General features: G+C 47.9%; 2 long non-coding RNA genes across 49 annotated transcripts; both read left to right on the forward strand.

Moving 5' to 3' along the window:
* Positions 1-1352: 1352 nt before the first annotated feature.
* On the forward strand, positions 1353-13267 carry LOC140002764 (uncharacterized). 18 transcript variants are annotated; one of them, XR_011810250.1, is made up of 11 exons: positions 1353-2208; positions 3391-3482; positions 3699-3809; positions 4288-4348; positions 4690-5543; positions 5810-5952; positions 6046-6098; positions 6495-6588; positions 10518-10609; positions 12075-12185; positions 12283-13267. It is a non-coding gene; the product is annotated as an uncharacterized lncRNA (long non-coding RNA). The 18 variants fall into 18 exon arrangements; XR_011810247.1 differs by having other exon boundaries at positions 1356-2208; positions 12078-12185; positions 12262-13267; XR_011810249.1 differs by having other exon boundaries at positions 1356-2208; positions 12078-12185.
* A 2111-nt stretch (positions 13268-15378) lies between these two features.
* Positions 15379-26525, forward strand: LOC140002765 (uncharacterized). 31 transcript variants are annotated; one of them, XR_011810270.1, is made up of 11 exons: positions 16347-16741; positions 16928-17068; positions 17548-17608; positions 17950-18007; positions 18732-18803; positions 19070-19212; positions 19306-19358; positions 19755-19848; positions 23777-23868; positions 25337-25444; positions 25521-26525. It is a non-coding gene; the product is annotated as an uncharacterized lncRNA (long non-coding RNA). The 31 variants fall into 31 exon arrangements; XR_011810274.1 differs by having other exon boundaries at positions 16348-16741; positions 19070-19171; XR_011810254.1 differs by lacking the exons at positions 17950-18007; positions 18732-18803 and adding an exon at positions 15451-15468 and having other exon boundaries at positions 16650-16741.
* The last annotated feature ends 543 nt before the right edge of the window (positions 26526-27068 follow it).

The following is a 27068-nucleotide window of genomic DNA, read 5'->3' on the forward strand; positions in this document are numbered from 1 at the left end:
AGAGTATAAACCTGGATTGCACAGTTAATGGGGAAACGGGAGGGTCCTGGTCCTTGGGAGGGAAAAAAAAAAGTATATAAACTGTGTATGGAATCGGTAGGTGCCCTCCTGCTTGCGGGACACCCGCCATTGTAATCTCAAATACAAATGCTACTGTACTGAGATCCTCTCCTGAGCCTATGTTATTTCCCAAAGATTGATTTGCGGTTTTAAGGTTTCAGGGATAGGGCCCTAGGGTTGGGTTTCAGGGTAAGCGTTCTCAGGGTTTATGTTTAGGATTTTAAGGTTTTTAGTTTTAGGGTTGGAGTTTGAACGGTTAGGATTTTAGGGATTTGAGGGTTAGGGTTTTAAGGGTTTCATGGTTAGCGTGTCAGGGTTTTAGAGTTTTTTGGGTTGTAGTGTTGATAGTTTTTTTAGGGTTAGGTTCTTAGGGTTTTATTTTTGGTCAGTTATTTACGGTTAGGGTTTTAAGATCTTATTATTATTTTTTTTTTTTTCAGGTTAAGTTCTCCTGGGTTAGGGTTTTGAGCGTCTTAATATTTTGGGTTGGGTTTGGGATTTGAGCGTCTTAATTTTGTGGGCTTGGGCGCTGTGAGCGTCTTAAGTGTTTGGGTTAGGGCTTTTAGGCATAGGTCTTCAGGGGTTTAGTGTGGTGGATAGTTTGGGTTAGGTCTGTAGGGGTTTCGAGGATTTTTAGGGTTAGGGCTTGCGGCTTTTTTGTGTAAGGGCGGCAAGGGCTAGGGTTCCAGGGAGTGCTGTTAAATGTAGTTCTCGACAACTCGGCCTCTGATTGGCCGTGCCGGCTGTGCAGGGAATGCTGGTAGGTGCAGTTTTCCGTCACAAGGCTTCCGGTAGGCCGCGTTGAGTGCCCAGAGCATGCCGGGAAATGTAGTTCCGGGACTCCGGACTTCCGGGAGGCCATGTTGAGCGCCCAGAGCATACCGGGAAATGCAGTTCTGGGACTCCGAACTTCCGGAGGCCATGTTGAGCGCCCAGAGCATACCGGGAAATGCAGTTCTGGGACTCCGAACGTCCGGGAGGCCATGTTGGGTGCCCAGAGCATACCGGGAAATGCAGTTCTGGGACTCCGAACTTCCGGAGGCCATGTTGAGCGCCCAGAGCATACCGGGAAATGCAGTTCTGGGACTCCGAACTTCCGGAGGCCATGTTGAGCGCCCAGAGCATACCGGGAAATGCAGTTCTGGGACTCCGAACTTCCGGAGGCCATGTTGAGCGCCCAGAGCATACCGGGAAATGCAGTTCTGGGACTCCGAACTTCCGGAGGCCATGTTGGGTGCCCAGAGCATACCGGGAAATGCAGTTCTCGGGGACTAGGGCTGGGGCTAGGGTTAGAGTTTAGGGTGAGGGTTGGGGTTAGGGTTAGGGCTAGTGAATGCTGGTTCTCTGTGTTTGCAGATGACGGTGAGCGTGTTTAAACTAATTCCAGTTGAAGAAGTTTCAGTTACTTGCTTGGTGACATTATCAGTTCAACATTAAAAGCTGCAGCAAAAGCAAAAGGGGATTTTTGCTTCTAGAAACACCCCAGTTCTCCTGTCTGCACTCTGCATGCTGTTGAGCTAAGCCTTATAAATAAGTAAATAAACCAGAGGTGCTGCTGCTCCTCTTTTTGCTTTTTTGTGCTTTCCCCGCATGCGACCTCTGCCGCCCCCTGCTGGTGGAAAACGTGTACTGCAGGCGGCCGGGGGCGCGCATGCGCGGTGACGCCCGCGGGCGCCCTCTGCCGCTACCTCCTGGTGGAAAACAAGTACTGCAGGCGGCCGGGGGCCGCGCATGCGCGTTGCTTATTACGTCTTTTTTTTTTTTTTGATGTGTAATTTCCTACGCTCCTAGATTTTTCTTCATATGTAAATGAAAGGTTCGTGCTAATTCCCGTTGAAAATATTTCATTTACTTTCTTGGTTGTATTGTCCTTTCTATGTTCAAAGCTGAGTCAAAAATACGGTAAATTTTGCTTCTAGAAACACCGCAGTTCTTTTGTCTGCACTCCGCATGCTGTAAACTAGGGATAGGTGACAAATAAATAAAAAAATAAATAAAAGAACACAGCTGCTGCTCCTGCTCTCTTTCTTGTTTTTTGCCCCCTCCTCTTTCCCAGGTGATTGGGTTTGGGTGCTGGGCGGGGCCAAATGTTATACGAGCCCTAGGCATTCTATCAGAGAGCTCCTTCTGCGTGGGCTGCTCTTTGGGGTCGGTGCTTTGTTTATTCTTCTGTTAGCTACATGCAGGGTTCTTTTCGTGGGTCAGAGTCTTGTACGATATTTTAGAGGAAACCAATCTAGTAGTACGTGCATTTATTGCAAGAAGCTCTTTGGAGGTGATTAATTGTTGTAGCACTTTTATGGATAGGATGTCAATGTTATTTTGTGTGTTTGCTTTGTTGTTCTATGTCCCTCATGATTTTTGCAGGGTTATAGGGCAGATGCCACCAGGTCTACCCCTTTTGTTGTTTTTGTTTTGTTTGATTTATTTTTCTTATTTTCTTTTTCGGAAGGGGGTTTGGGATTTGAGCGTCCTATTTTTTGGGGTTTGGGATTTGAGCATCTTAATTTTGTGGGTGTGGGATTTGAGCGTCTTCAGTGTTTGGGTTAGGGCTTTTAGGCATAGGTCTTCAGGGGTTTAGTGTGGTGGATAGTTTGGGTTAGGTCTGTAGGGGTTTCGAGGATTTTTAGGGTTAGGGCTTGCGGCTTTTTTGGGTAAGGGCGGCAAGGGCTAGGGTTCCAGGGAGTGCTGTTAAATGTAGTTCTCGACAACTCGGCCTCTGATTGGCCGTGCCGGCTGTGCAGGGAATGCTGGTAGGTGTAGTTTTCCGTCACAAGGCTTCCGGTAGGCCGCGTTGGGTGCCCAGAGCGTGCCGGGAAATGTAGTTCTGGGACTCCGGACTTCCGGGAGGCCATGTTGGGTGCCCAGAGCATACCGGGAAATGTAGTTCTGGGACTCCGAACGTCCGGGAGGCCATGTTGGGTGCCCAGAGCATACCGGGAAATGTAGTTCTCGGGGACTAGGGTTGGGGTTAGGGACTAGGGCTGGGACTAGGGTTAGAGCTTAGGGTGAGGGTTGGGGTTAGGGTTAGGGCTAGTGAATGCTGGTTCTCTGTGTTTGCAGATGACGGTGAGCGTGTTTAAACTAATTCCAGTTGAAGAAGTTTCAGTTACTTGCTTGGTGACGTTATCCGTTCAACATTAAAAGCTGCAGCAAAAGCAAAAGGGGAGTTTTGCTTCTAGAAATACCACAGGTCTCTTGTCTGCTCTCGGAATGTTTTTGAGATAAACCAGATCTTAAAAAAAAAAAAAAAAAAGGAAAAAAAAAAACCACAGCTGCTTCTTTTGCTCTCTTCCTACTTCCTTGTGCTTTGCCCCTCCCCTTTCCCAGGTGATTGGGTTTGGGTGCTGGGCGGGGCTGAATGCTGTATGAGCCCCAGGCATGCTAGCAGAGAGCTCCTTCTGCTTGGGCTGCTCTTTGGGGTAAGTGCTTTGTTTTTCCTTCAGTCAGTTGCAGGGTTCTCTAGGCAGACTGGAGCCTATGGATTTCTGGATTTTAAGTGCTTGGAATTCACTCAGTAGCGGGATGTTTAGTAGGGGCTGCTGGCTCACTGTTTTTTTGGGATGGTGGGATACTCTTCTGTTTTTGAGCTATATTTTAATCTCTCGATGTATAAACCCACTTGTGTAACTCTCCAGAGGACTAAAACCAGCTTGATTGAATGCTACATATGGCTTGGCAGCGTAGATGCACCGTTACCAAGAGACTGAGCAGAGTTGTATCAGAGTCACCTCTTTCATCTGCAAAGGGTAAGTTTGATTACCCCTGCCGAGGCTTGTGTGTGTGCATGTCTTTTTGGCATTTATGGAGCTCGGTTGTTTTTCTTTGTGTGTGTGCATGTTCTTTTTTTTTTTTTTTTTTGAGGGTCAAACAGTGTGTTTGCTGAGTGTGGTTAGAATGGGGAGGTGGGGAGCTGCTCAGGACTGGAAGGTTTGGTTTCTAGGAGTATGCGGCATCCTTCCTGTGCGACGTGACTAATTGTTGGGCTGGAACGTTCCAGCTTTCGTGTGTCTTAAGCAATGTAGCTTGTGTAGTGTGTGTTGTGTGGCCTGGGCAGAGTTTGCTGTGGTGCAGTGGGCGAAGAATCTCAGTTAGAGCTGGTGAGCAGCTGAAGTACCAGAGCTGGGAAGAGAGAGGTCTTGGAGCAGGTACGCTGTGGCTGTGAGGTGCCTCAGAGTGTGCTTTTCTGTCTTTTTTTTTGTTTTGTTTTGTTGTTTTTTTTTGCAGGTGCTTTGTGCGGTCGTGGACAGGAAAGGGAAATCCTCGTGTCGCGGAGCAGTGAGGGAAGGTGAGTGTTGTCAGCCTGGTCATCCCTTATCTGAAGCGAAGGGAAGACACTCAGGTGTTTCCCTGTGAGGGTCCGAGGTGAGTCTGTTTGGGATAGAGGAGCAGCGTGGCAGGTGGGCGCTTGCAAGCACAGTGGTTCTTTTGTCCTTTTGTGTTCCCCGGTGGTGTGGATGATGCTGGCCGCTCCTTTCAAGCTTGCACCTAATTTGCAGGTCCAGAGGCAAGTGGAGTGCTGTTTTGAAAGGATAAAAGTAAAGCTGGGGTCGCTTATGTTGTTGAGGGATGGGTGCTACTGCTGGCAGCTGAATGTTTATCTTCTGCCTGTGTTTTGCCTTTCATTAGGCTGAAATGCAGTGTGCAGTGCAGGATGTCTCAACCAGCTGCCTCTGCAGTGACTCTGGTGCGTGATGAGCAGAGGTAGCTGTTAATTTTGGGGGTGTGGTTGTCACTGAAGTTATTTTCCTACATCCAATAGAGTAAAATTCCAGTTTGCCTTTTAGAGGTGCTATAAGTGGGTAAAGAGAAGAGATGGAAGCATGTGCCACGTGGGGCAGGCAAGCGGCTGAGGTACAGGAGGGGATGAGAGTATGTGATTTTTTTCCTGGGGGTGGAATGGAATTGATTGTTTTGGTGTATAGTCTGTTTTGCTCCTAGATCTTTCATTCATTGTAAATAAAAGTTTGAGCCAGTTCCAGTTAGGAATGTTCCAGTTACGACCCAGCAAGTATTGTCCTTTTAATGTTAAAAAAAAGTGTGGCAAAAGCATGGGTGCAGATCTGTTTCAGGTCTTGTGCATCATATTCGGTTGGGGATCGCGTCTGTTTCCATCCTCACTCTTGCAGAAGTCATCTGGGCCGCATCAGGAGCTCTTGCTTGGGAATTGATTTCCTAAGTGTCTTCTTAGGGGGTTTTCAGTCCCCATCCTTCTGGTCTCTTGTCTTGAAGGCAGGCTTTTTAGGCCTCCGTCATCCCAGTTCTGGCAGTTGCTTCCAGTTGCATGTTGTGACATTTGAGTCTCTCCTAGGGTCTGGTGCAGAGCACCTGTTCTGACTTGCTGTTGCTGTAGGGCTTTCTTTTTGGGGGTCACTTTTTCTTGTGCCTTGTGTTGTGTGTTTTGTTTGTAGTGTTTGTGGCGTGCCTGTGTGTGTGTACGTGTTTGGTCTGGAGCTGTCCTGCCTGGCAGTTAGTGATGACAGGTAACGTGGCAGTGCATGGGTGTACTAATACATTGTCTGGACTGTTTTGGTAAAGATATCCAGTCTGCCTCTGGGCACGTACTGAAGGGCAGCTGGCACAGTCATCTCTGTGGTGTTTGGCAGACTGGAGGGGGGAGAGTTGAGCTGCTTGCGAGCAACTGCTCGCATAGCACTTGAACGGTGTGCTTGAGGAGGTCTGTCGAATCTTGAAAGCTTACAGATACGGGGTTTTGAATTTTTTATTTTTATTTCTTTCCTGTCCCCAGTAGAGCGTAAACCTTTGGAGGAACCTGTCACGGAAAGAGCTCCTTCTGGAACTGTTCAGCACTCCATAGACAACTCAGTGACTGGCTTGATCTACTTCTGAGGTGCTGAGGCAAGGAGGCTGCTGTTTTGAAACGATAGTATTGTAAATGGGGTCCCTTTTGTGTTGTTGAGGGATGGGTGCTAATGCTGGCAGCTGAATGATTGATTCTCTTGTGCCTGTTTTCATTTGTTAAAGCTGAAACACAGTGTACGACACGGGACTTGACGACCAGAGCTGCTTTTGGCAAGGTGAGTGATGAACAGATATAGAAGGTAATTTAGGGGTGCAGTTGTCACTGCAGTTACTGAACTACACAAAGTACAGTAAAAATCCTGTTTATATTTCAGGGGTGTTGTAGCTGGCCTAAGAGAGCAGATGGAAGCATCTGCCTCGAGGGGAGGGGAGGGCAGGGCAGGGAGGTAAGGCAGCAGATGAGAGTAACTGTCCCAGCTGTGCTGTGGCTTTGGATGCTGCTTCAGCCTATGCTTTTCTTTTTGTTTCACATTTGTCTCACACAGGCTGAGTGGGGCCAAGCTGCACTCTGAAGAGCAGCACGAGAAGGGCGGGCTGGTTGTGAGCTGGATTGGAGCAGAACTGCCAAGTAGCACGAGGTGAGTGCGAAGGGTATCCATCTTGCTTTACAGGTGCCATGGCAGGCTCTCTAGAGAAGTGGTTGAGGATTGGAGAAGAGGTTGCAGATGATCAAGGAGCGACACGTGCAGGGATGGCTTGAAAAGGGTATGGCTGCTTTCTCTTCTGTTTATCAGGTGTCCCAGGCAATGTGGGCTGTGGTGTTAGTCTTTAGAATCGGAACAAAGCAGGTGCTGCAATGCTGCGTCTGTTTTTTTTTTTGGTGTTGGGGTTGCACCTTGGTGAGTGTAGGGATGGGTTTTAAGTGGGTGCAGCGGAGGGCCTGGCCCCAGTGTCCTGTAGTGTGTTTTGACCCATCAGCATAGCCTTTTGTTTCTCAGGTAGTGTCGCGTTAAAGGGGTGTAGCTGATTAACCGTTACGGGCCCGGTTGGATTCAGAGTACTGAACCAGTCGGACATTCACCAAAACTGGGGGTCCGTTCGGACATTCACCAAAAACGTAATAACCGCCTGGGGGTCCGCTCAGACATTCACCAAAAACGTATTAACCACCTGGGGGTCCGTTCAGACATTCAGCAACAATGCATTAACCGTCTGGGGGTCTGGTTAGATTCAGAACACTGAACTATCACGGATAACCACCCTCACCCTAGTTGCATTAATGAGAGCTATCACAATGCAATCAAGTATGGTTTATTACAGCAACAGGTAATCAGGTTCTTTTGGATTGCCGGTGATAGTGACTATCTGCAAAAGCAAGCTAGTATGCATGAAATACACAGGTGTTATAGGTGTTACGGATGTTATACAGGTGTTACAGGTGCGCAGCCTAGAAATAAACGCGTTAAAAGGATCAAAGACTCTATAGAGATTTATAAGCAAATATTCAGATCTCACCCAAAGGCGTCCCAATGGGGGGGCAAGAGAGGCTCAGCCCGTCGACTGATCCCAGGAGTCAGGAGGTCCTAAGGATGTTGTTTGTCCTCGGGATGGTATCTCCCCTGACGATGGTATCTTCCCTAACATCCCCTCTCTCTTGGGCCAATTTATATTATTTTCTATCTTTTAGGTGGAGCTTGAGTGGCTCTAGTCAAGCATATCTTAGTTATGATTGGTGTAAAGTTTTCCTGTCTCCGTTTAAAGTAATAGGCTCCGAGAAATTCAGAGCGCGTGCTCAGTGAGGGGTGGTCGCACCTTGGAGGCGGGTAGCTTTTGGGATGGAGGTGTGTTTTGGTATTATAATGATATTATAATGAGCAAAAAGTACACTAGGGTACAGCATTTGTCAAAACATGACAGGTCTTTGGCTTAGGGTGGCAAAAAGTGCAGCTTTGTGCACAAGAACAATCGAGGCCCCACCTGATTACAGAGCCTAGCCGTGGTGTCTCCACTCCACTCTACGCTCCGTGGTGTTCCTTAGAGCTAGCACACCAAGTTTCCCCAGCGCGATAGCATCTAAGGTTGGGAGCCTAGGGAATGCTCAGATAATGCAGTTATGCCCTACCCTGAAAGCCTCTTCAATGCTGTACCTCTTCCTTAAAAGTGTGAATGTTAGTTTTATTTTCCTAGTTACTTCAGGCATTTACACCACAGGTAGCTTACTGAAGTAAGTGATTTTTCCTGCAAGTGGAATGGATTTTTTTTTTTTTTTTGGCGTGCAATCAGTTCTGTGTTGCCTTCAGGGGGCAGTGGCGACCTGGTTCAGGAACGGCACGGCGACCAACCCCAGGCCGCTCGGTCCATCGGCTCACAGACACCAATGTGGTGGATGGCAAATGGCATTTATTGTCGAGTCACATGGGCTTACATACCCGAGGCCCATAGCGTCACTTCCGCTTGCTTACATCACAGACCACACGCTACTGTCCATCAAGGGAGGGGCTCCACCTTTCCGTACATCGTGACATCTTCCGGCCGCCAGACCCTAACTACCCACATTTCCCCCCTCCCTATGCACAACCAAATTAGCTAAAATATAACAATCTTAAGACGTAGACATCATAACTTAACTAAAATACATAAGGCACAATAACCAGGAGAAAACTAAGAGGTAACTGGTAACGCTGAGTAAATGCACTCTTAAAGTAGTTGTTGGTGTTCTACCAACATAATGTTAACTTTCTCTAACCAACTTTTAACAAACAACACAAGCATATTTAGTATACAAGGTCCAAAGATAAGATCACACAAACGCATTGTAGCCCCCCACCCACGGAGGCCGCTTCGCTGGTGTCTGGATTCTGCCAGTGTGGAACTCTCAGGCTTAGACAGGACGCTTGCTGACTTATTGTCTTCTCATGTCGCCGGGGTATACAGATTACGGGGGTGCCCGATGATCCGTTCCTGTGAACAGAAACTCAGTTTTCATTAGTTTTGTTCTGAAGTTGGGGCGTCGGCTGTTTGGAGCTTCTCTGGCTGCACGAGTTGCCATACCTTCGCGGGCCCTCAGGCCCTGGACTTGCGCCTGGGGGGTGATCACTGTTGGGTCCGTACCCATTAGCCGCTGCAGGCTAGAGCCATACAGTGTGTGATCCGTCCCAGTTACTTGGGCCAGTTGTCTCATACAGTTGTCCCCCCATTCTCGTTTAAAAATGATCATCCCACCCCCGTCAAAGATCAGTCTACAAGTTTGTGTTATATCAAACGGGAGCATGTCGTCTCCCCTGAAAACACCATCTATGAGGGTGGAGACCATTGCAGAATGAAGCCCTTTATCCGCAATGGCTTTAACAATCGCTTGTACATCCTTAGGGTTTGTTGGTGAGTGAACCCTCTGCCCCCCGTCTGTCACCCAGACCAGGAACGCTAGCATGGCCGATAGAGCCAAGATGGTGCACGCAATCTTAATTTTCCTCCAATCTGTGAGAGGAATTTCTCTGCCTCGCGGTGCAGCTTTATTTCGGATGGGGATATTTTGGCTATCTGTCCCCATTTCCTCCTCCGAATTTGAATCGGTATGTGATCCGGAGTCAGAGCTTGACTGACTGCTCACCTCCGAGTTCCGGTACCCTCCCATCGAGTTCCGGCCCCGCCCCCCACCCCTGCGGGCGGGCCGCTCTCTGCCTCGTGGCTCGCCCCGCCGCCATCTCAGCGAGGCGTTTGCGCCACAGGAGCGTTTTCTCGGATGGCCGTTCCGATTGGCTCTCTGCCCCTCTCTCACGCTTCTACCTCCTCCCTGGTCGTCCCCGCAACCGTTCTCTTTCTCGCATTTCCACGTGTTAGTAAAACCTAACATTTCATCCCCGTTCCCGCCGGAGGCTTCTTCACCCAACTCTTCGTCTTCTAGTTCAGCACCGTACTGGGGCGCACATGGCCGTGGTCTCTCCCAGATTTCCCCAGGCTCTGGTTCCCCACTGGCACACCTGGCTTCCTCAGCCGAGCCACCCCACAGCTTCCACAACTTTGATACGACCTTCACAAGGGTTTCCATCTTCCTTGTTGGTCCGGGAGCGTCCTCCCCGCCGGGCTGGTCCCGCCGCTCCGGCCGCCGTTCACCCGAATCCAGGAGTTTTCCCGGGTTTCGGCACCACTTGTTGCCTTCAGGGGGCAGTGGCGACCTGGTTCAGGAACGGCACGGCGACCAACCCCAGGCCGCTCGGTCCATCGGCTCACAGACACCAATGTGGTGGATGGCAAATGGCATTTATTGTCGAGTCACATGGGCTTACATACCCGAGGCCCATAGCGTCACTTCCGCTTGCTTACATCACAGACCACACGCTACTGTCCATCAAGGGAGGGGCTCCACCTTTCCGTACATCGTGACATCTTCCGGCCGCCAGACCCTAACTACCCACAGTTCTGCTCCTAGATTTTTCTTTTTATGTAAATAAAAGATCGAGCTAATTCCAGATGGAAAAAAAAATCAGTTACTTTCTTGGTCAGTTTGTCCTTTTAATATTCAAAGCTGCAGCAAAAGCATGGGGATTTTTGTTTCTAGAAACACCCTAGCTCTCCTGTCTGCACTCTGCATGCTGTTGAGCTAAGCCATATAAATGAATAAAGAAACCACAGCTACTGCTCCTTTCTGATTTTTTTTTTTTTTTTTTTGTGCTTTCCCCCTTGCACTTTCCCAGGTGATTGGCTTCAGGTTCCAGGTGGGACCTAGTGGTAACTGAGTTGCAGGTATTCCATGACAGAGCTCATTCTGCCTGGGCTGCTTTTTGGGGTAAGCGCTTTGTTTTTCCTTCAGTCAGTTGCAGGGTTCTTTAGGTGGGTCAGAGTCTATGGACTGATGCGTTTTCCAGTAGAAACCGGTACGCATATCTTTTTGAGTTGGTAACTGGTAGGATCTGTCACTGTAAAGCGATCTAGTAGTAGGTGCCTGTATTGCACGCAGCTCTTCCTCAGGTGAGTAGTTGTTATGGCAGTTTTACGGATGGTATGGTGATGTTACTTTGTGTGTTTGCTTTGTGGTTCTGGGTCCCTTCTGATTTTTGCAGAATTACGGGGCTTTCTGTGAGTCTTTGCCTGTATGTCAAATATTATCAAAGTTACAACCTTGCTGTTAAAGTGATGGAGCAGGGTTTAGTTGAAATGTATCATGGAAGCTCCCTGTGTGAGCATGTGTCTGAAAATGGCAGCAGTGGGCACGTAAGGGGTAGTCTGTTTCAAGTTTAGGGACAGTTTGTTATATTTCTGGAGCTTTTGCCTGTGTGTTTTCTGTCTGTCGAGTCTTTAGACCATAAAGCCTTCTAGGCTTTATGTCCTTGAATTGACGTATTAGAAGTACGTTTATGAGGGGTTGCCAGGTACGTTGTTTTTGGGAAACCGTGGGGTATGGTTCCTTGAGTGCATAAGTGCAGTAGTGCCAAGAGAGTGAGCAGGGCCACCTCCTTCATCTCTGCAGAATAAGTCTGTTCGGGCACACTTCTCAGGTAAATGTAGTGAGCAGATGAGGTAAAGGAGCTGGGAACAGAGAGGTATTGCACAGTAGCATGTTGCATCAGTAGCAGTCAGCGTTGCGGAGGAGGTGGGTGTCAGGGCTGGCGTGCTAGTGAATGCTGGTTCTCTGTTTTTGCAAGTGATGATGAACCTGTTTGAGCTAATTCCATTTGAAAGAGTTCCAGTTACTGGCCTGGTCGTGTCGTCCTTTCAATGTTAAAAGCTGCAGCAAAAGCATGGGGATTGTTGCTTCTAGAAACACCACAGGTCACCTGTCTGCTCTCTGCATGTTTTTCAAGTAAAGCAGATCTTAAAAAAAAACAAAAAAAAACAAAAACAAACAAAAAACCAAAAACAAACAAACAAACAAACAAAGAAAATAATAAAAAACAGCTGCTGCTGCTGCTGCTCCTGCTTTCTTTCTACTTCCTTGTGCTTTGCCCCTCCCCTTTTCCAGGTGATTGGGTTTGGGTGCTGGGCGGGGCTGAATGCTATATGAGCCCCAGGCATGCTATCAGAGAGCTCCTTCTGCCTGGGCTGCTCCTTGGGGTAAGTGCTTTGTTTTTCCTTCAGTCAGTTGCAGGGTTCTCTAGGCAGGCTGGAGTTTATAGATTTCTAGAATTTTTAAGTGCTTGGAATTCACTTAGGAGAGGGATGTTTAATAGAGGTTTCTGGCTCACTGTTTTTTGGGATGGTGGGATACTCTTCTGTTTTTGAGCTATATTTTAATCTCTAAATGTATAAACCAGCAGTAGGTAAACATTAGGAGGAACCGGTCAAAGGTAACAGCGCTTTCTGGAACCGTCAAGTTCTTGTTCGGCAACGTAGTGACTGGTTTGATCTACTTCACAGATGGAGAGGCAAGTGGACTGCTCTCTTTGAAATAATAAAATTGAAAACATAAAGTTTGTCAAAGATGGCAGTGCATGTTTGCAGTCTGTTTATTGCTTTTGCCAGTGGTAGATAACATTTATAAGGAATCGGTGAAAGGAAAGAGCGCCTTCTGGAACTGTGAAGCTCTGTGTTGGCAACTCGGTGACTGGCTGGACCTACTGTCCATCTCCAGAGGGAAGCGGACTGCTGTTTTGAAATTAAAAAATACTAATAAAAAAAAAAAAAATATGGTGCTGCTCTATGGCGCCCGGAGGACTGCCACTCTGCATGGCAGTTAAAAAGAATGTGGTTTGGAGATGGAGAGCCACAGAGATGAAGCAGCTGGGAAGAGAGACACAAGTATTGCAGTAGGTAGGCTGTGGTTATGAGGTGCCTCAGGATGTGCTTTTTTTCTTGTTTCCGCCCTTCCCTCGTGCAGCCTTGGAGAGATGAAGTCCCCGTGGTGTGGAGTGGTGCAAAAAGGTAAGAGGGTTGTCGGCCCGGTCAGTTTCCTTCACCAATGCTAAGGCAAGTCTTTGAAGAGAAACAGCCTGGTTGCTTGTGCTGCCCCCTGTTGAACTAAGCCAGACCAAAAACAGGGCTGCTGTTCCTCCTGCTCTCTTTACCTCTTCTCATCTTGCAGAGGAATGGTCCAGCAATTCGGGTTAATAGGGGACAAGAGAACAAAGGGGTTTCAGAATAACTGCTAACTGTTATGACTATTGCATGGGGCACTATGCAAGTCTCTGACATCCAGCCAAGATGGACAAAGGAGAAGGACAAGGGAAAAGCCTGGGAGGAAGACTATGAGCCTTCAGTACGAGAGACCCGCAGAGGGACCACCAGAGACTGATAACACATGCGCCAGTGGGCGGGTTCGGATTCCAGGAACTAGTTATAATAACCCTGCCTTTTCTAGAAGTAGTAATGAATATGTATTAGCCCAGGAGCATAAAAACCAGCCGCCTGCTGTGACTTGTGTGCGTCTCGGTGGAGCAGAGACTCCCGGCGCACCCAGTGCTGTTTGCTTCCCTCTATTCATTTAATAAATTGTAAACTTTGATTGTAATCCTATTTGGGACTTAGTCATTTATTACAACAGACAACCTTGTAAAATGCAGACAACCAGAATCCTTACAACAATTAAGTGGAAATCACGGTGTAAGAAACATTACCACCTCAAAGAGTAAAAGCCTCAAAAGAAATGGGACTTGTAACAGGCCAGCAGCTGTGTGTTTTCGGTGAAGCACCAGGTAGAGTATAAACCTGGATTGCACAGTTAATGGGGAAACGGGAGGGTCCTGGTCCTTGGGAGGGAAAAAAAAAAGTATATAAACTGTGTATGGAATCGGTAGGTGCCCTCCTGCTTGCGGGACACCCGCCATTGTAATCTCAAATACAAATGCTACTGTACTGAGATCCTCTCCTGAGCCTATGTTATTTCCCAAAGATTGATTTGCGGTTTTAAGGTTTCAGGGATAGGGCCCTAGGGTTGGGTTTCAGGGTAAGCGTTCTCAGGGTTTATGTTTAGGATTTTAAGGTTTTTAGTTTTAGGGTTGGAGTTTGAACGGTTAGGATTTTAGGGATTTGGGGGTTAGGGTTTTAAGGGTTTCATGGTTAGCGTGTCAGGGTTTTAGAGTTTTTTGGGTTGTAGTGTTGATAGTTTTTTTAGGGTTAGGTTCTTAGGGTTTTATTTTTGGTCAGTTATTTACGGTTAGGGTTTTAAGATCTTATTATTATTTTTTTTTTTTTCAGGTTAAGTTCTCCTGGGTTAGGGTTTTGAGCGTCTTAATATTTTGGGTTGGGTTTGGGATTTGAGCGTCTTAATTTTGTGGGCTTGGGCGCTGTGAGCGTCTTAAGTGTTTGGGTTAGGGCTTTTAGGCATAGGTCTTCAGGGGTTTAGTTTGGGTTAGGTCTGTAGGGGTTTCGAGGATTTTTAGGGTTAGGGCTTGCGGCTTTTTTGTGTAAGGGCGGTAAGGGCTAGGGTTCCAGGGAGTGCTGTTAAATGTAGTTCTCGACAACTCGGCCTCTGATTGGCCGTGCCGGCTGTGCAGGGAATGCTGGTAGGTGCAGTTTTCCGTCACAAGGCTTCCGGTAGGCCGCGTTGAGTGCCCAGAGCATGCCGGGAAATGTAGTTCCGGGACTCCGGACTTCCGGGAGGCCATGTTGAGCGCCCAGAGCATACCGGGAAATGTAGTTCTGGGACTCCGGACTTCCGGGAGGCCATGTTGAGCGCCCAGAGCATACCGGGAAATGTAGTTCTGGGACTCCGGACTTCCTGGAGGCCATGTTGAGCGCCCAGAGCATACCGGGAAATGCAGTTCTGGGACTCCGAACGTCCGGGAGGCCATGTTGGGTGCCCAGAGCATACCGGGAAATGCAGTTCTCGGGGACTAGGGCTGGGGCTAGGGTTAGAGTTTAGGGTGAGGGTTGGGGTTAGGGTTAGGGCTAGTGAATGCTGGTTCTCTGTGTTTGCAGATGACGGTGAGCGTGTTTAAACTAATTCCAGTTGAAGAAGTTTCAGTTACTTGCTTGGTGACATTATCAGTTCAACATTAAAAGCTGCAGCAAAAGCAAAAGGGGATTTTTGCTTCTAGAAACACCCCAGTTCTCCTGTCTGCACTCTGCATGCTGTTGAGCTAAGCCTTATAAATAAGTAAATAAACCAGAGGTGCTGCTGCTCCTCTTTTTGCTTTTTTGTGCTTTCCCCGCATGCGACCTCTGCCGCCCCCTGCTGGTGGAAAACGTGTACTGCAGGCGGCCGGGGGCGCGCATGCGCGGTGACGCCCGCGGGCGCCCTCTGCCGCTACCTCCTGGTGGAAAACAAGTACTGCAGGCGGCCGGGGGCCGCGCATGCGCGTTGCTTATTACGTCTTTTTTTTTTTTTTGATGTGTAATTTCCTACGCTCCTAGATTTTTCTTCATATGTAAATGAAAGGTTCGTGCTAATTCCCGTTGAAAATATTTCATTTACTTTCTTGGTTGTATTGTCCTTTCTATGTTCAAAGCTGAGTCAAAAATACGGTAAATTTTGCTTCTAGAAACACCGCAGTTCTTTTGTCTGCACTCCGCATGCTGTAAACTAGGGATAGGTGACAAATAAATAAAAAAATAAATAAAAGAACACAGCTGCTGCTCCTGCTCTCTTTCTTGTTTTTTGCCCCCTCCTCTTTCCCAGGTGATTGGGTTTGGGTGCTGGGCGGGGCCAAATGTTATACGAGCCCTAGGCATTCTATCAGAGAGCTCCTTCTGCGTGGGCTGCTCTTTGGGGTCGGTGCTTTGTTTATTCTTCTGTTAGCTACATGCAGGGTTCTTTTCGTGGGTCAGAGTCTTGTACGATATTTTAGAGGAAACCAATCTAGTAGTACGTGCATTTATTGCAAGAAGCTCTTTGGAGGTGATTAATTGTTGTAGCACTTTTATGGATAGATAGGATGTCAATGTTATTTTGTGTGTTTGCTTTGTTGTTCTATGTCCCTCATGATTTTTGCAGGGTTATAGGGCAGATGCCACCAGGTCTACCCCTTTTGTTGTTTTTGTTTTGTTTGATTTATTTTTCTTATTTTCTTTTTCGGAAGGGGGTTTGGGATTTGAGCGTCCTATTTTTTGGGGTTTGGGATTTGAGCATCTTAATTTTGTGGGTGTGGGATTTGAGCGTCTTCAGTGTTTGGGTTAGGGCTTTTAGGCATAGGTCTTCAGGGGTTTAGTGTGGTGGATAGTTTGGGTTAGGTCTGTAGGGGTTTCGAGGATTTTTAGGGTTAGGGCTTGCGGCTTTTTTGTGTAAGGGCGGCAAGGGCTAGGGTTCCAGGGAGTGCTGTTAAATGTAGTTCTCGACAACTCGGCCTCTGATTGGCCGTGCCGGCTGTGCAGGGAATGCTGGTAGGTGTAGTTTTCCGTCACAAGGCTTCCGGTAGGCCGCATTGGGTGCCCAGAGCATGCCGGGAAATGTAGTTCTGGGACTCCGGACTTCCGGGAGGCCATGTTGGGTGCCCAGAGCATACCGGGAAATGTAGTTCTGGGACTCCGAACGTCCGGGAGGCCATGTTGGGTGCCCAGAGCATACCGGGAAATGTAGTTCTCGGGGACTAGGGTTGGGGTTAGGGACTAGGGCTGGGGCTAGGGTTAGAGTTTAGGGTGAGGGTTGGGGTTAGGGTTAGGGCTAGTGAATGCTGGTTCTCTGTGTTTGCAGATGACGGTGAGCGTGTTTAAACTAATTCCAGTTGAAGAAGTTTCAGTTACTTGCTTGGTGACGTTATCCGTTCAACATTAAAAGCTGCAGCAAAAGCAAAAGGGGAGTTTTGCTTCTAGAAACACCACAGGTCTCTTGTCTGCTCTCGGAATGTTTTTGAGATAAACCAGATCTTAAAAAAAAAAAAAGGAAAAAAAAAAACCACAGCTGCTTCTTTTGCTCTCTTCCTACTTCCTTGTGCTTTGCCCCTCCCCTTTCCCAGGTGATTGGGTTTGGGTGCTGGGCGGGGCTGAATGCTGTATGAGCCCCAGGCATGCTAGCAGAGAGCTCCTTCTGCTTGGGCTGCTCTTTGGGGTAAGTGCTTTGTTTTTCCTTCAGTCAGTTGCAGGGTTCTCTAGGCAGACTGGAGCCTATGGATTTCTGGATTTTAAGTGCTTGGAATTCACTCAGTAGCGGGATGTTTAGTAGGGGCTGCTGGCTCACTGTTTTTTTGGGATGGTGGGATACTCTTCTGTTTTTGAGCTATATTTTAATCTCTAGATGTATAAACCCACTTGTGTAACTCTCCAGAGGACTAAAACCAGCTTGATTGAATGCTACATATGGCTTGGCAGCGTAGATGCACCGTTACCAAGAGACTGAGCAGAGTTGTATCAGAGTCACCTCTTTCATCTGCAAAGGGTAAGTTTGATTACCCCTGCCGAGGCTTGTGTGTGTGCATGTCTTTTTGGCATTTATGGAGCTCGGTTGTTTTTCTTTGTGTGTGTGCATGTTCTTTTTTTTTTTTTTTTTTTGAGGGTCAAACAGTGTGTTTGCTGAGTGTGGTTAGAATGAGGAGGTGGGGAGCTGCTCAGGACTGGAAGGTTTGGTTTCTAGGAGTATGCGGCATCCTTCCTGTGCGACGTGACTAATTGTTGGGCTGGAACGTTCCAGCTTTCGTGTGTCTTAAGCAATGTAGCTTGTGTAGTGTGTGTTGTGTGGCCTGGGCAGAGTTTGCTGTGGTGCAGTGGGCGAAGAATCTCAGTTAGAGCTGGTGAGCAGCTGAAGTACCAGAGCTGGGAAGAGAGAGGTCTTGGAGCAGGTACGCTGTGGCTGTGAGGTGCCTCAGAGTGTGCTTTTCTGTCTTTTTTTTTGTTTTGTTTTGTTGTTTTTTTTTGCAGGTGCTTTGTGCGGTCGTGGACAGGAAAGGGAAATCCTCGTGTCGCGGAGCAGTGAGGGAAGGTGAGTGTTGTCAGCCTGGTCATCCCTTATCTGAAGCGAAGGGAAGACACTCAGGTGTTTCCCTGTGAGGGTCCGAGGTGAGTCTGTTTGGGATAGAGGAGCAGCGTGGCAGGTGGGCGCTTGCAAGCACAGTGGTTCTTTTGTCCTTTTGTGTTCCCCGGTGGTGTGGATGATGCTGGCCGCTCCTTTCAAGCTTGCACCTAATTTGCAGGTCCAGAGGCAAGTGGAGTGCTGTTTTGAAAGGATAAAAGTAAAGCTGGGGTCGCTTATGTTGTTGAGGGATGGGTGCTACTGCTGGCAGCTGAATGTTTATCTTCTGCCTGTGTTTTGCCTTTCATTAGGCTGAAATGCAGTGTGCAGTGCAGGATGTCTCAACCAGCTGCCTCTGCAGTGACTCTGGTGCGTGATGAGCAGAGGTAGCTGTTAATTTTGGGGGTGTGGTTGTCACTGAAGTTATTTTCCTACATCCAATAGAGTAAAATTCCAGTTTGCCTTTTAGAGGTGCTATAAGTGGGTAAAGAGAAGAGATGGAAGCATGTGCCACGTGGGGCAGGCAAGCGGCTGAGGTACAGGAGGGGATGAGAGTATGTGATTTTTTTCCTGGGGGTGGAATGGAATTGATTGTTTTGGTGTATAGTCTGTTTTGCTCCTAGATCTTTCATTCATTGTAAATAAAAGTTTGAGCCAGTTCCAGTTAGGAATGTTCCAGTTACGACCCAGCAAGTATTGTCCTTTTAATGTTAAAAAAAAGTGTGGCAAAAGCATGGGTGCAGATCTGTTTCAGGTCTTGTGCATCATATTCGGTTGGGGATCGCGTCTGTTTCCATCCTCACTCTTGCAGAAGTCATCTGGGCCGCATCAGGAGCTCTTGCTTGGGAATTGATTTCCTAAGTGTCTTCTTAGGGGGTTTTCAGTCCCCATCCTTCTGGTCTCTTGTCTTGAAGGCAGGCTTTTTAGGCCTCCGTCATCCCAGTTCTGGCAGTTGCTTCCAGTTGCATGTTGTGACATTTGAGTCTCTCCTAGGGTCTGGTGCAGAGCACCTGTTCTGACTTGCTGTTGCTGTAGGGCTTTCTTTTTGGGGGTCACTTTTTCTTGTGCCTTGTGTTGTGTGTTTTGTTTGTAGTGTTTGTGGCGTGCCTGTGTGTGTGTACGTGTTTGGTCTGGAGCTGTCCTGCCTGGCAGTTAGTGATGACAGGTAACGTGGCAGTGCATGGGTGTACTAATACATTGTCTGGACTGTTTTGGTAAAGATATCCAGTCTGCCTCTGGGCACGTACTGAAGGGCAGCTGGCACAGTCATCTCTGTGGTGTTTGGCAGACTGGAGGGGGGAGAGTTGAGCTGCTTGCGAGCAACTGCTCGCATAGCACTTGAACGGTGTGCTTGAGGAGGTCTGTCGAATCTTGAAAGCTTACAGATACGGGGTTTTGAATTTTTTATTTTTATTTCTTTCCTGTCCCCAGTAGAGCGTAAACCTTTGGAGGAACCTGTCACGGAAAGAGCTCCTTCTGGAACTGTTCAGCACTCCATAGGCAACTCAGTGACTGGCTTGATCTACTTCTGAGGTGCTGAGGCAAGGAGGCTGCTGTTTTGAAACGATAGTATTGTAAATGGGGTCCCTTTTGTGTTGTTGAGGGATGGGTGCTAATGCTGGCAGCTGAATGATTGATTCTCTTGTGCCTGTTTTCATTTGTTAAAGCTGAAACACAGTGTACGACACGGGACTTGACGACCAGAGCTGCTTTTGGCAAGGTGAGTGATGAACAGATATAGAAGGTAATTTAGGGGTGCAGTTGTCACTGCAGTTACTGAACTACACAAAGTACAGTAAAAATCCTGTTTATATTTCAGGGGTGTTGTAGCTGGCCTAAGAGAGCAGATGGAAGCATCTGCCTCGAGGGGAGGGGAGGGCAGGGCAGGGAGGTAAGGCAGCAGATGAGAGTAACTGTCCCAGCTGTGCTGTGGCTTTGGATGCTGCTTCAGCCTATGCTTTTCTTTTTGTTTCACATTTGTCTCACACAGGCTGAGTGGGGCCAAGCTGCACTCTGAAGAGCAGCACGAGAAGGGCGGGCTGGTTGTGAGCTGGATTGGAGCAGAACTGCCAAGTAGCACGAGGTGAGTGCGAAGGGTATCCATCTTGCTTTACAGGTGCCATGGCAGGCTCTCTAGAGAAGTGGTTGAGGATTGGAGAAGAGGTTGCAGATGATCAAGGAGCGACACGTGCAGGGATGGCTTGAAAAGGGTATGGCTGCTTTCTCTTCTGTTTATCAGGTGTCCCAGGCAATGTGGGCTGTGGTGTTAGTCTTTAGAATCGGAACAAAGCAGGTGCTGCAATGCTGCGTCTGTTTTTTTTTTTGGTGTTGGGGTTGCACCTTGGTGAGTGTAGGGATGGGTTTTAAGTGGGTGCAGCGGAGGGCCTGGCCCCAGTGTCCTGTAGTGTGTTTTGACCCATCAGCATAGCCTTTTGTTTCTCAGGTAGTGTCGCGTTAAAGGGGTGTAGCTGATTAACCGTTACGGGCCCGGTTGGATTCAGAGTACTGAACCAGTCGGACATTCACCAAAACTGGGGGTCCGTTCGGACATTCACCAAAAACGTAATAACCGCCTGGGGGTCCGCTCAGACATTCACCAAAAACGTATTAACCACCTGGGGGTCCGTTCAGACATTCAGCAACAATGCATTAACCGTCTGGGGGTCTGGTTAGATTCAGAACACTGAACTATCACGGATAACCACCCTCACCCTAGTTGCATTAATGAGAGCTATCACAATGCAATCAAGTATGGTTTATTACAGCAACAGGTAATCAGGTTCTTTTGGATTGCCGGTGATAGTGACTATCTGCAAAAGCAAGCTAGTATGCATGAAATACACAGGTGTTATAGGTGTTACAGATGTTATACAGGTGTTACAGGTGCGCAGCCTAGAAATAAACGCGTTAAAAGGATCAAAGACTCTATAGAGATTTATAAGCAAATATTCAGATCTCACCCAAAGGCGTCCCAATGGGGGGGCAAGAGAGGCTCAGCCCGTCGACTGATCCCAGGAGTCAGGAGGTCCTAAGGATGTTGTTTGTCCTCGGGATGGTATCTCCCCTGACGATGGTATCTTCCCTAACATCCCCTCTCTCTTGGGCCAATTTATATTATTTTCTATCTTTTAGGTGGAGCTTGAGTGGCTCTAGTCAAGCATATCTTAGTTATGATTGGTGTAAAGTTTTCCTGTCTCCGTTTAAAGTAATAGGCTCCGAGAAATTCAGAGCGCGTGCTCAGTGAGGGGTGGTCGCACCTTGGAGGCGGGTAGCTTTTGGGATGGAGGTGTGTTTTGGTATTATAATGATATTATAATGAGCAAAAAGTACACTAGGGTACAGCATTTGTCAAAACATGACAGGTCTTTGGCTTAGGGTGGCAAAAAGTGCAGCTTTGTGCACAAGAACAATCGAGGCCCCACCTGATTACAGAGCCTAGCCGTGGTGTCTCCACTCCACTCTACGCTCCGTGGTGTTCCTTAGAGCTAGCACACCAAGTTTCCCCAGCGCGATAGCATCTAAGGTTGGGAGCCTAGGGAATGCTCAGATAATGCAGTTATGCCCTACCCTGAAAGCCTCTTCAATGCTGTACCTCTTCCTTAAAAGTGTGAATGTTAGTTTTATTTTCCTAGTTACTTCAGGCATTTACACCACAGGTAGCTTACTGAAGTAAGTGATTTTTCCTGCAAGTGGAATGGATTTTTTTTTTTTTTTGGCGTGCAATCAGTTCTGTGTTGCCTTCAGGGGGCAGTGGCGACCTGGTTCAGGAACGGCACGGCGACCAACCCCAGGCCGCTCGGTCCATCGGCTCACAGACACCAATGTGGTGGATGGCAAATGGCATTTATTGTCGAGTCACATGGGCTTACATACCCGAGGCCCATAGCGTCACTTCCGCTTGCTTACATCACAGACCACACGCTACTGTCCATCAAGGGAGGGGCTCCACCTTTCCGTACATCGTGACATCTTCCGGCCGCCAGACCCTAACTACCCACATTTCCCCCCTCCCTATGCACAACCAAATTAGCTAAAATATAACAATCTTAAGACGTAGACATCATAACTTAACTAAAATACATAAGGCACAATAACCAGGAGAAAACTAAGAGGTAACTGGTAACGCTGAGTAAATGCACTCTTAAAGTAGTTGTTGGTGTTCTACCAACATAATGTTAACTTTCTCTAACCAACTTTTAACAAACAACACAAGCATATTTAGTATACAAGGTCCAAAGATAAGATCACACAAACGCATTGTAGCCCCCCACCCACGGAGGCCGCTTCGCTGGTGTCTGGATTCTGCCAGTGTGGAACTCTCAGGCTTAGACAGGACGCTTGCTGACTTATTGTCTTCTCATGTCGCCGGGGTATACAGATTACGGGGGTGCCCGATGATCCGTTCCTGTGAACAGAAACTCAGTTTTCATTAGTTTTGTTCTGAAGTTGGGGCGTCGGCTGTTTGGAGCTTCTCTGGCTGCACGAGTTGCCATACCTTCGCGGGCCCTCAGGCCCTGGACTTGCGCCTGGGGGGTGATCACTGTTGGGTCCGTACCCATTAGCCGCTGCAGGCTAGAGCCATACAGTGTGTGATCCGTCCCAGTTACTTGGGCCAGTTGTCTCATACAGTTGTCCCCCCATTCTCGTTTAAAAATGATCATCCCACCCCCGTCAAAGATCAGTCTACAAGTTTGTGTTATATCAAACGGGAGCATGTCGTCTCCCCTGAAAACACCATCTATGAGGGTGGAGACCATTGCAGAATGAAGCCCTTTATCCGCAATGGCTTTAACAATCGCTTGTACATCCTTAGGGTTTGTTGGTGAGTGAACCCTCTGCCCCCCGTCTGTCACCCAGACCAGGAACGCTAGCATGGCCGATAGAGCCAAGATGGTGCACGCAATCTTAATTTTCCTCCAATCTGTGAGAGGAATTTCTCTGCCTCGCGGTGCAGCTTTATTTCGGATGGGGATATTTTGGCTATCTGTCCCCATTTCCTCCTCCGAATTTGAATCGGTATGTGATCCGGAGTCAGAGCTTGACTGACTGCTCACCTCCGAGTTCCGGTACCCTCCCATCGAGTTCCGGCCCCGCCCCCCACCCCTGCGGGCGGGCCGCTCTCTGCCTCGTGGCTCGCCCCGCCGCCATCTCAGCGAGGCGTTTGCGCCACAGGAGCGTTTTCTCGGATGGCCGTTCCGATTGGCTCTCTGCCCCTCTCTCACGCTTCTACCTCCTCCCTGGTCGTCCCCGCAACCGTTCTCTTTCTCGCATTTCCACGTGTTAGTAAAACCTAACATTTCATCCCCGTTCCCGCCGGAGGCTTCTTCACCCAACTCTTCGTCTTCTAGTTCAGCACCGTACTGGGGCGCACATGGCCGTGGTCTCTCCCAGATTTCCCCAGGCTCTGGTTCCCCACCGGCACACCTGGCTTCCTCAGCCGAGCCACCCCACAGCTTCCACAACTTTGATACGACCTTCACAAGGGTTTCCATCTTCCTTGTTGGTCCGGGAGCGTCCTCCCCGCCGGGCTGGTCCCGCCGCTCCGGCCGCCGTTCACCCGAATCCAGGAGTTTTCCCGGGTTTCGGCACCACTTGTTGCCTTCAGGGGGCAGTGGCGACCTGGTTCAGGAACGGCACGGCGACCAACCCCAGGCCGCTCGGTCCATCGGCTCACAGACACCAATGTGGTGGATGGCAAATGGCATTTATTGTCGAGTCACATGGGCTTACATACCCGAGGCCCATAGCGTCACTTCCGCTTGCTTACATCACAGACCACACGCTACTGTCCATCAAGGGAGGGGCTCCACCTTTCCGTACATCGTGACATCTTCCGGCCGCCAGACCCTAACTACCCACAGTTCTGCTCCTAGATTTTTCTTTTTATGTAAATAAAAGATCGAGCTAATTCCAGATGGAAAAAAAAATCAGTTACTTTCTTGGTCAGTTTGTCCTTTTAATATTCAAAGCTGCAGCAAAAGCATGGGCATTTTTGTTTCTAGAAACACCCTAGCTCTCCTGTCTGCACTCTGCATGCTGTTGAGCTAAGCCATATAAATGAATAAAGAAACCACAGCTACTGCTCCTTTCTGATTTTTTTTTTTTTTTTTTTGTGCTTTCCCCCTTGCACTTTCCCAGGTGATTGGCTTCAGGTTCCAGGTGGGACCTAGTGGTAACTGAGTTGCAGGTATTCCATGACAGAGCTCATTCTGCCTGGGCTGCTTTTTGGGGTAAGCGCTTTGTTTTTCCTTCAGTCAGTTGCAGGGTTCTTTAGGTGGGTCAGAGTCTATGGACTGATGCGTTTTCCAGTAGAAACCGGTACGCATATCTTTTTGAGTTGGTAACTGGTAGGATCTGTCACTGTAAAGCGATCTAGTAGTAGGTGCCTGTATTGCACGCAGCTCTTCCTCAGGTGAGTAGTTGTTATGGCAGTTTTACGGATGGTATGGTGATGTTACTTTGTGTGTTTGCTTTGTGGTTCTGGGTCCCTTCTGATTTTTGCAGAATTACGGGGCTTTCTGTGAGTCTTTGCCTGTATGTCAAATATTATCAAAGTTACAACCTTGCTGTTAAAGTGATGGAGCAGGGTTTAGTTGAAATGTATCATGGAAGCTCCCTGTGTGAGCATGTGTCTGAAAATGGCAGCAGTGGGCACGTAAGGGGTAGTCTGTTTCAAGTTTAGGGACAGTTTGTTATATTTCTGGAGCTTTTGCCTGTGTGTTTTCTGTCTGTCGAGTCTTTAGACCATAAAGCCTTCTAGGCTTTATGTCCTTGAATTGACGTATTAGAAGTACGTTTATGAGGGGTTGCCAGGTACGTTGTTTTTGGGAAACCGTGGGGTATGGTTCCTTGAGTGCATAAGTGCAGTAGTGCCAAGAGAGTGAGCAGGGCCACCTCCTTCATCTCTGCAGAATAAGTCTGTTCGGGCACACTTCTCAGGTAAATGTAGTGAGCAGATGAGGTAAAGGAGCTGGGAACAGAGAGGTATTGCACAGTAGCATGTTGCATCAGTAGCAGTCAGCGTTGCGGAGGAGGTGGGTGTCAGGGCTGGCGTGCTAGTGAATGCTGGTTCTCTGTTTTTGCAAGTGATGATGAACCTGTTTGAGCTAATTCCATTTGAAAGAGTTCCAGTTACTGGCCTGGTCGTGTCGTCCTTTCAATGTTAAAAGCTGCAGCAAAAGCATGGGGATTGTTGCTTCTAGAAACACCACAGGTCACCTGTCTGCTCTCTGCATGTTTTTCAAGTAAAGCAGATCTTAAAAAAAAACAAAAAAAAACAAAAACAAACAAAAAACCAAAAACAAACAAACAAACAAACAAAGAAAATAATAAAAAACAGCTGCTGCTGCTGCTGCTCCTGCTTTCTTTCTACTTCCTTGTGCTTTGCCCCTCCCCTTTTCCAGGTGATTGGGTTTGGGTGCTGGGCGGGGCTGAATGCTATATGAGCCCCAGGCATGCTATCAGAGAGCTCCTTCTGCCTGGGCTGCTCCTTGGGGTAAGTGCTTTGTTTTTCCTTCAGTCAGTTGCAGGGTTCTCTAGGCAGGCTGGAGTTTATAGATTTCTAGAATTTTTAAGTGCTTGGAATTCACTTAGGAGAGGGATGTTTAATAGAGGTTTCTGGCTCACTGTTTTTTGGGATGGTGGGATACTCTTCTGTTTTTGAGCTATATTTTAATCTCTAAATGTATAAACCAGCAGTAGGTAAACATTAGGAGGAACCGGTCAAAGGTAACAGCGCTTTCTGGAACCGTCAAGTTCTTGTTCGGCAACGTAGTGACTGGTTTGATCTACTTCACAGATGGAGAGGCAAGTGGACTGCTCTCTTTGAAATAATAAAATTGAAAACATAAAGTTTGTCAAAGATGGCAGTGCATGTTTGCAGTCTGTTTATTGCTTTTGCCAGTGGTAGATAACATTTATAAGGAATCGGTGAAAGGAAAGAGCGCCTTCTGGAACTGTGAAGCTCTGTGTTGGCAACTCGGTGACTGGCTGGACCTACTGTCCATCTCCAGAGGGAAGCGGACTGCTGTTTTGAAATTAAAAAATACTACTAAAAAAAAAAAAATATGGTGCTGCTCTATGGCGCCCGGAGGACTGCCACTCTGCATGGCAGTTAAAAAGAATGTGGTTTGGAGATGGAGAGCCACAGAGATGAAGCAGCTGGGAAGAGAGACACAAGTATTGCAGTAGGTAGGCTGTGGTTATGAGGTGCCTCAGGATGTGCTTTTTTTCTTGTTTCCGCCCTTCCCTCGTGCAGCCTTGGAGAGATGAAGTCCCCGTGGTGTGGAGTGGTGCAAAAAGGTAAGAGGGTTGTCGGCCCGGTCAGTTTCCTTCACCAATGCTAAGGCAAGTCTTTGAAGAGAAACAGCCTGGTTGCTTGTGCTGCCCCCTGTTGAACTAAGCCAGACCAAAAACAGGGCTGCTGTTCCTCCTGCTCTCTTTACCTCTTCTCATCTTGCAGAGGAATGGTCCAGCAATTCGGGTTAATAGGGGACAAGAGAACAAAGGGGTTTCAGAATAGCTGCTAACTGTTATGACTATTGCATGGGGCACTATGCAAGTCTCTGACATCCAGCCAAGATGGACAAAGGAGAAGGACAAGGGAAAAGCCTGGGAGGAAGACTATGAGCCTTCAGTACGAGAGACCCGCAGAGGGACCACCAGAGACTGATAACACATGCGCCAGTGGGCGGGTTCGGATTCCAGGAACTAGTTATAATAACCCTGCCTTTTCTAGAAGTAGTAATGAATATGTATTAGCCCAGGAGCATAAAAACCAGCCGCCTGCTGTGACTTGTGTGCGTCTCGGTGGAGCAGAGACTCCCGGCGCACCCAGTGCTGTTTGCTTCCCTCTATTCATTTAATAAATTGTAAACTTTGATTGTAATCCTATTTGGGACTTAGTCATTTATTACAACAGACAACCTTGTAAAATGCAGACAACCAGAATCCTTACAACAATTAAGTGGAAATCACGGTGTAAGAAACATTACCACCTCAAAGAGTAAAAGCCTCAAAAGAAATGGGACTTGTAACAGGCCAGCAGCTGTGTGTTTTCGGTGAAGCACCAGGTAGAGTATAAACCTGGATTGCACAGTTAATGGGGAAACGGGAGGGTCCTGGTCCTTGGGAGGGAAAAAAAAAAGTATATAAACTGTGTATGGAATCGGTAGGTGCCCTCCTGCTTGCGGGACACCCGCCATTGTAATCTCAAATACAAATGCTACTGTACTGAGATCCTCTCCTGAGCCTATGTTATTTCCCAAAGATTGATTTGCGGTTTTAAGGTTTCAGGGATAGGGCCCTAGGGTTGGGTTTCAGGGTAAGCATTCTCAGGGTTTATGTTTAGGATTTTAAGGTTTTTAGTTTTAGGGTTGATGTTTGAACGGTTAGGATTTTAGGGATTTGGGGGTTAGGGTTTTAAGGGTTT

The sequence above is a fragment of the Anas platyrhynchos genome, chromosome 6 (assembly GCF_047663525.1).
Source record: "Anas platyrhynchos isolate ZD024472 breed Pekin duck chromosome 6, IASCAAS_PekinDuck_T2T, whole genome shotgun sequence".
NCBI classification, from domain to species: Eukaryota; Metazoa; Chordata; class Aves; order Anseriformes; family Anatidae; genus Anas; species Anas platyrhynchos.